The sequence below is a fragment of the Coenobita brevimanus genome, chromosome 4, assembly GCF_032717465.1.
Source record: "Coenobita brevimanus isolate Jiangsu-jjx chromosome 4, ASM3271746v2, whole genome shotgun sequence".
NCBI lineage: Eukaryota > Metazoa > Arthropoda > Malacostraca > Decapoda > Coenobitidae > Coenobita > Coenobita brevimanus.
This window is the reverse complement of record NC_136957.1, coordinates 33,139,561-33,148,085: the sequence shown is the minus strand read 5'-3', so window position 1 is coordinate 33,148,085 and position 8,525 is coordinate 33,139,561. Positions and strand designations below refer to the sequence as shown.

The 8,525-nt window shown below is 39.3% G+C and overlaps 1 long non-coding RNA gene across 1 annotated transcript; it reads right to left on the bottom strand.

Annotated features, from left to right (window-relative positions):
* Nucleotides 1-2,454: 2,454 nt before the first annotated feature.
* Nucleotides 2,455-7,784, bottom strand: LOC145395441 (uncharacterized). The gene is made up of 3 exons (XR_013896616.1): nt 7,704-7,784; nt 4,871-4,985; nt 2,455-4,227 (listed from the first exon to the last, which is right to left on the bottom strand). It is a non-coding gene; the product is annotated as an uncharacterized LOC145395441 (long non-coding RNA).
* Between the last annotated feature and the right edge of the window lie 741 nt (nt 7,785-8,525).

The following is an 8,525-nucleotide window of genomic DNA, read 5'->3' as shown; positions in this document are numbered from 1 at the left end:
TGATAATAAAGAGGGTATCGGTTTAAGCAACAACGAAATCGAACAAACACCTCCAGCCAATCAGAATCTCGGCGGGAACAGTGTTGCCATACATGCCTGGCTAGATTAATTGGTATGAGGTATAGTGCCGTAATGACGTCATGCACGCCGCGGCGCTGACCTGCTGGCCAGTAGTGACGTCACATCCTCTATAAGCCCTGTGTAGCGAGATATTGATTACATGAGTAACACACATGAATGCAGTAAAGGAGCAGACTTATAAATAAACCGGTAAGGAAGAGGTGTTAGTAAGCTTCCCAACCGCACCAGAATGCAGCCTTAAGTTTCACCAGGCGAGACGCTGCTCATTTAACACTGACCCGTATTCTCGTCGGTTATGGAAACTCGCTAACACCTCTTCCTAAGCGATTTAGTCTGCTTATTACTCATCAATATTTTCTTCTGTCAATTAAATCATTCTAATACCACCACACTCATCATAAATAACAGACAAATTGATATTGTAAACCGCTACGGAAGAGGTGCTAGGGAGCGTCCTTAACCGACGGGAATACAGACCTTTGACCCCATCCGGAGAGGGACGCCTTCCCGTGGTGGCACCGATATAACTGAGCAGCCCCACTGACAGATTATACAAATGTTCCTCAGCTCCTTTCCTGTCTCTAGAAAGGAGGATGGAGGCAGAAGGCATCTTTAGTCTGTTGTTCACCGGGTTTATGTCTCGATGCACCAAGGTAACAACAACAACAACAACCACTACTGCACCAACTATTACTACTCCTACTGCTGGATGAAATAGTCTTGCGTTAGCGATAATGAAACACAAGTGACTGCTAGCTATTTTCCCAGCCGAATAAAATCACATAAAGTTAGCGAAAGAGGAATGCTAACAGAGTCCGTAGCGATGGAAGGGATAAAACGAACTGAGTACTTTGTGTGTTTGACGTAGCTGTAGTTAACCAGTTTTGGTATACAGCAGTGGTCCCCAGCCTTTTGTAGGCTTCGGGCCACATTTACCAATGTTAATATAGTAGTGGGCATCAGAAAAAAAAAAATCAAATTCACACACACACACACACACATACGTGTGACAAACATAAGTTTCCAAGGCACCCCGCGGGCTCCGTAATGAGACCCCGAGGGCGCCATGGTGCCCGCGGAGCACAGGTTGGGGAGTGTTATAAACAGTTACGGTTAGGATCGTGTTGTCTTTTGTCCGTATATAGTTTTATCCAGTGTGTGTGTGTGTGTGTGTGTGTGTAAAGCAACTATTACGCCTACACGGGCCAACCTTTGGCAGAACATACTGTATATCAGAGGTATTTTGTGTGTGTGTGTGTGTGTGTGTGTATATATATATATATATATATATATATATATATATATATATATATATATATATATATATATATATATATATATATATATATATATATATATATATATATATATATCCCATTGGAGCCCGGTGTCCACAGTATTGGACAGAACTGGGAATTTTCAAACCTAAACAAAGTAGGGAACTTGCGGGTAGGGACCTATGAGCTTCGCGACTATGAGCCGATAGGCGGAGGGCGGTACGTTAGGACCCTCCCGGAACAGTGCCTCGCCCAGCAACCCTGGGATCCAATGGGATATATATATATATATATATATATATATATATATATATATATATATATATATATATGTGTGTGTGTGTGTGTGTGTGTGTGTGTATTCTGTATATCAGAGGTAAGGTATTTTGGATGCAGAGTACCCAAGCACAGCTTTCTACGTGCATAAGGATAAGAATCTGTACCAACATTTGAACCCATGTAGTCCTATGACGTTTTCTATATTTAATTCCTGATACCTCCAAAAGACTTTATTCAAATTAGAAATTTTCTAGACTGTATGCGTTGGATAGTCTTCATTATCCCTTTGATTTCTAAAGTACTCTCCTAAACCAAATAGAATCCTCTGGAGAAAGTAATAAAATGAATTCATCCTCGGACTGTACGCCATAACGACAGAAGTGTGAACGTCTTATTGGTTTCGAATGTATAAGGAATTTTATTGTACTAAGAAGAAACATCCTATTTGAATAGTACCTCTCTTTTAGCTAAATAAAAGAGTCTGATAGCACCAAGAGTAAAGTGAATAAGACTTCGTTGTAGTAAAGGAATTTATGAACCATATTAAATTAAATTCAGTAGAACACTGACATGCGCCAACATACACATTAACTCGCCAGTCAGATGTTTTTTACATTTTTTTTAATAAGGCCACCACTTAACGATTATACTTAACTCAGGAAGGATCTAGAGTGCGAAATAGGTTAATAATGATAATATTAAACCCAGCTACATCAAAATGTCCTCTTAAGCTGAATGAAATGGATTAGAGATAGCAGCTGATACAAACTCACAGAAAACTGGTTATAAAGTAAAATCAAACACGCATCATTAGGTTTTATTCCGATGCTTTATTTCTTACCCTGAACCAAAGCTTATAAGGGTCAAGATAGTCTGTCTGGGCAATAATAGTACACTGATGTTGTCTGGTTCACAAAATGCCGTCTGTGATCATTAAGAGATGACTGTGGTAATGTAAGCGGCGGTAGTGAGTGTTGGGAGCTTTTGTAGTGTGATGTCTAGTCGTGGACTGTGGAGGTGTGAGGAAATTTTTTAGACATGATAGTTGTGAGACATGATGAAATGGGATGTGGCAGTGTGAGGTGCTTGAGGCGTGGCAATGTGAAGTATATTTAAGTGTTGTAGTGGTGATAGGTGTGGCAGTGAGAAGTGGGGCATTGCATAGTGGGTCCATAAGAGGTTTGTGATGTGTGGCAGAATGAAGTGCGGCAGTGAAAGGTTTGGTTGTATGAGGTGAAGTAATGCAAGGTGTGGTAGTGTAAGGTGTGGCATGTATGTGGAAAGATAAATTAAACCCAATTATATGATAGAGGTCAATTTAACTCCATCAATAGGATGAAGTAATTTGTGTTCGTGCGAGCGAAACGAGCGAGAACACTAAATTTACTCATAGTTTGGACCCCCGACATACGTAGCCGAGCGAAAGATTATCGTATCAGCAAGAAATGGGGGCGGGGGCCGGGAGGAAAACTCCGTAGTACAGTGGCGAACTTTTTTTGATATCTCAGTCAATTTTGAAGTTACAAGAAAGATAGGCACCTATTTGGAAATCGCAAAAAAATCCTCTAATTATTTTCATTTCATAGACATCCCGTAATTCCCAATAGTTTTTCCGTAAATCGAGGAAACGATTTTTTAAAAAGCAGATTAGAATAACAGCAGGTTGCGCAAGAAGTAACGGTCTAAGGTTGCGTGAGTATTTTCCGACGATTGCTGAGCAACCAGGTTTTTCCTGTTCTAAACAAATAATACCATCTGTTTGTTTTGGAAATTTTTTACTGAAACCGAGTCAAACTAATACAATACCGTGATTGAAGAAACTGAAAATCTTATTTCTGATTCGAATAGAAGTGCACCGAGAGATTTGGTGAAATAATTTTTGTGAGTGAGCAAAAAGCAGTCATTACTAACCTGCTAGGCCCCAAGCCCTAGATCTCTAATTAATACAAGAAGAGTGTTTTAGGAAGTGTGAGGGAATATTTCTGGTGTAATTTAATAAGTTCTTTTTAGTAAATTCAGGTCAGCAAATCAGAGGAAGATGATGAGCCACATGAGACAATATTCAGCACTGGCTGACTTGCTTGCTCGTTCGCTCGAACACGTTCCACACTTTCAGTGTGGACGCCTATTGCATGTTTTATTCTTGCTACTTTCAGACAATTATACAGTATTCTGTTTAGCGGATACTTTTCGAATTAGAGGGGCTACATGTAACTTTCATTAATTCCTTCTCTAAAGATCCGTCCGAATATGAAAAAATAGTTTCGTGGTAGCTTCATTAAAATGAAAGACGTCTTTTTGTCGTTGCTGCAAACCCAGGCTGATCTGGGTGTGAACCCAGTGGACTGCAAAGTATCGGCCACTTCAACCGGTCGTTCCCAAAAATCTTTTATGTTGAAGCAACTGTCATTGTTGTGCTAGTGTACTGCATGTTAATTACTGTATATGTTGAAGTACTGCATGGAATTGCATGAAGGACAGCTTTTGGCATCTTGTGTTTGTCTTTGTCACTCAGGAGGATCACTCAGAACACAGACAGCCCTCAGTAGTGTAGTCTCCTCTAACCTGCTCTGTCCTTCAGCTTGCAACACTGGAAGAGGAAGAAGACATTTTAATACTATCGCTAAGAAGAGCCTTTCCACAGTTGAATGTTTTATAAATGTAAGTATAAATAATACTGAAATGTAAAACACACACACACACACACACACACACACACACAGGAATATGCTCCTGATTCTTCACTATACTGTACATTACACAAAACTTCAGTACATTAAAATATAATTTTTCCTGTTTTTAAAATATACACGTCCGTCAAAAATATCTGATAATATGGAAGTGAATTACATGTCGGTGAAGTACTACTACTGGTATTACTCCTAATACTAACGGTGGAGAAGTGAATAATAATAAAAATTATTATTATAATTACAATGATTAATAAGAAAAAATACTGCTACTACTGCCACCACTATTATTATTATTACAACTGCAACTACAGTACATTTTTGAAGAGGAAGAAAGAGGCAATAAAAACTTCACCCACTATCATTACAATTGTTAAAGTATTAATAATAATATTTTGTATCATCCTCTCTTCCCAACTCTGGACTACAACAATCTGTTATATAATAGTCCATGGGAATATGATGATAATAATGATGTTAAAATCCACCCATTTACCCACTGCACATCATTCTTGTACCCCTGGACTCGACTCTTGCACGTACAATGACACAATCGCCACAACTCCAACACTGGTCATCGCTCAGGTAGGGGCAGTCCCTGGCGTAGTCCCGGGCATAGAGAGGGCAAGCGGGACATCCAGGCTGGCCTACCACGTTCCTGTGCACCAGGGAAACATATAATTATTAGAGAAGTACTGTAGGTAGTGAGACAAGGCTATACAGACTCGGGAAACGGTTATGATCGCAGGTCCTCTCCACTGGGTGGAGAGAGGAGGCTGCAGAGACTAACCCTTGATCATTAATAGAATTCCACCGGTCAGCAGAATATCTTGGTTTGATAATTTAGCTTGCAGCAAGTATGTATATATATATATATATATATATATATATATATATATATATAGATATATATATATATTTATATATCTATATCATCCAATTCTACGTTTTCCCATGAGGAGCGTAGGAGCCCGGGGCTCGGCAAGTTGGTCCTGACATTTAAGATAAGAGTGACCAGACACACTCATGACTGTGTGGCATTATGTCAGCAATAGACCCCAACCACCCCTTGGATATAAACCTTCACCGGCTCAATCCGATTGGAGTGCAGTAATTCCCCATTAAACCACCACGCGCCAAAATTTGGTTATATGGTTACCACCCAGCGTAGAAAATGGTTTCCTGGTGTACAGGAAACCATTTAGCTTGTCAATAAGTGTAGTCACCCACAGGCAGAAGGACGAGGAAATAATGAAGGAAAGAAAGACAGAAGAGGATGGAAGGAAAGAAGGATGGAGATGAAAGGGCAGACACCCGACAGCAGCCCTACATCGAGTGAATGGATGGAGAGCGTCCCCACCTACCCCTGCTACTTTATATATATATATATATATATATATATATATATATATATATATATATATACATATATATACAGTATATATATGTCAGGACTCCATATTATAATTACAAATCATAATAGATAGATAGATTGATAGATAAATAGACAGATAGAAGCAGCAAGTCAGGGGATGAGATAGGTAGTGTGTCTGCGAGAATCGAGCAATGCTAAACATGCTTACACACTCTAACTCAAAGAATGCTTGATAGGCACACGACAGCGCCTCGTGACCATACACACACATACACACATACTCACAAACAGGCTTCTAGAACATTTCAACAACAGTGTAACGCACGTGACACGACCCCTGCTACACCAGAATTTAGAAAGCTGAGCTCATGAGGAGACAGGCCATAGAACCGACAGGTAGTACGGAGGAGCCTAGCAACATGGGGGAGAGAGAGAGAGAGAGAGAGAGAGAAGGAGGTAGCTCGCGGGACTCTACTGTACAGTACTTATACTTCACTCGTGTGTGAGAGACTTTGTTAATATTTCCAAGACAAATAAAAATAGTGCCATACTCATCTTTATCTCACTTGTCATTGCATGACAAATGGGAATTAAGATTATCTACTTACAAACTACTCACATATAACAACCGCTCGTCCACGAGTCTAATATATGTATAACTGATCTACAAAACTTCACTACAAGTTTCTACAAAGTTACTGTGAGATATATATATATTTGTGTGTGTGTGTGTGTGTGTGTGTGTGTCCGACTCTGGGCATAGGCTTCACAGCCTGCTATCAAGGCCCAGTAGACCTCCTACATACCATACTCCTTTACATGTCTCTCTCTCTCTCTCTCTCTCTCTCTCTCTCTCTCTCTGTATATATATATTACACACACACACACACGCAAGTATAGTTAATCTAACAAACACCACAAAGAAACCATCCGAAAGAGCACACATAGTGCTTCTTACATCTTCCTGTTGACGTTATTACCATAACGTCCAAATATTAACTTCATTTTCTTCGTTTTTCCTTAAACAGTTTTGTTGTTTCAATGCAAATTCCGATTAAACACCGCAAACATCTGCGGTACTACTGTATGTTCAAAACCAACTTCCGAATCATCCTGAACTAGACTGCATGTTTAGTCATGACGATATGTGGATTTATTAGTGCCGAAAGCCTGTAAGGGCAGGTAATGACTGCTGTACTTTTTTATACTAGTTTCACAAGCATGGGCCGAAAATACTCCTAATGTGTTAGTATTTCTTGCACCAGACTTAAGTGGGAGGCTGGCTAATCAAATCTTAATTATCCCACGAGTAGCCATAATAAAATGGAAATTAATTTGTACCCTCGCCCAGTAATTTTTAATAATAGAGCCGATAAAGTTCAGTAATATATGTGGATTTTTTTTTCTTATTAATTTTATCTACACTGAATCCCACCCTTGCTTATTCACACACTTTAGAAGAAAGCAGTGAATTATGTAGGACCAACTACACGACCATTACGAACTAGTGCCCTGTGACCGATTGAGAGAGAGAGAGAGAGAGAGAGAGAGAGAGAATTACCAGGCTTCGGCAGTCATACACCGGTATCACTTTAAAAATAGCTGTACATCAGCTAAAAAAAAAAAAAAAAAAATACTAAAGCTCCTTACCAATTTATAAGAACACGTCTTTGTATGACTTCTCTTGTACCGGAAATGTTTAGGCGTTCGTATTTTTCACTCCAATTTGATTGAAGTGAATGACATTTATGAGTTGCACAAAAGTATCCACAGTTAGTATTACTGTGAATGTCATCCATTCATTATGATCACTTTCTCAAATCACCCTACCATCAGTTTCTCTTAAGCTTGACAAAATCGTGTAAATAGTAACAATAAAAGTAACCAGATTCATGGGGTAAAGCAAAAGAAAAAAAGAAAAAACATGGAACCAGAACAGTCCGGTCCAGTAGTAGTCGTGGGATAAGCCTTTGTAATGACTCCAAGTAAATTATTGCTTACCCCACCACCATCGCCATAGCAACCAGGAAGAGCACCTTGGCAGCAAGCATCTTCCCAACCTAACGGCTCACGACGCACTGAAGTGACTAGTCAGTAGTCAGACTCACAGTGAATAGTGAAGATCTAGCGAGTAGCGACGTTTCACGATGCGCTGAAATGTGAATCGTTGATGTCAGACTGTCCGGGTTGCCAAGACGGTGAAAACTAAACATGCCAAGTACCACTTGAATAGTCGCCCCCAGACGCACACTATCATCTGTTGAGATTTCAATCTCCAGCCTTCCATTTTCTTTTTTTACCCTTGTCTTATTCTTGTAGTTACTCTAAAAAGAACTGTCTTAGCACTGGCTTACCAGGCTGCTGCAGCAAGTACACTACATCGAACTCATGTTCCTTTCCCTAACACACTTCCTACCCGGGTTCCATATATTGAGTCACTCATATTTGCCATTAATGAGGGTTATTATCTAGGTCCATGTTATATTCTTTTCCCTCTAACTTGGCCTAAAGCTACCATCTTTCTATGTTGATTGTTGACCTGTACCAAAGATTAACAATAGAAAATGATAATTGCAACGAGTCAGTGCTATGAATAGGAAGTGGAGCCACAGCATTGTCTTTTTCTGCCACTGAGCCACGTGGATTTAGCCGAAAAGGACGAAAATCTGGGCCAAGAAATGTTGCCAAGTATTTCTTTATGAGCAATATATATATATATATATATATATATATATATATATATATATATATATATATATATATATATATATATATATATAAAATCGTAGTTCATGGGTTAATTAAGTCAAAGGAAACCTCACT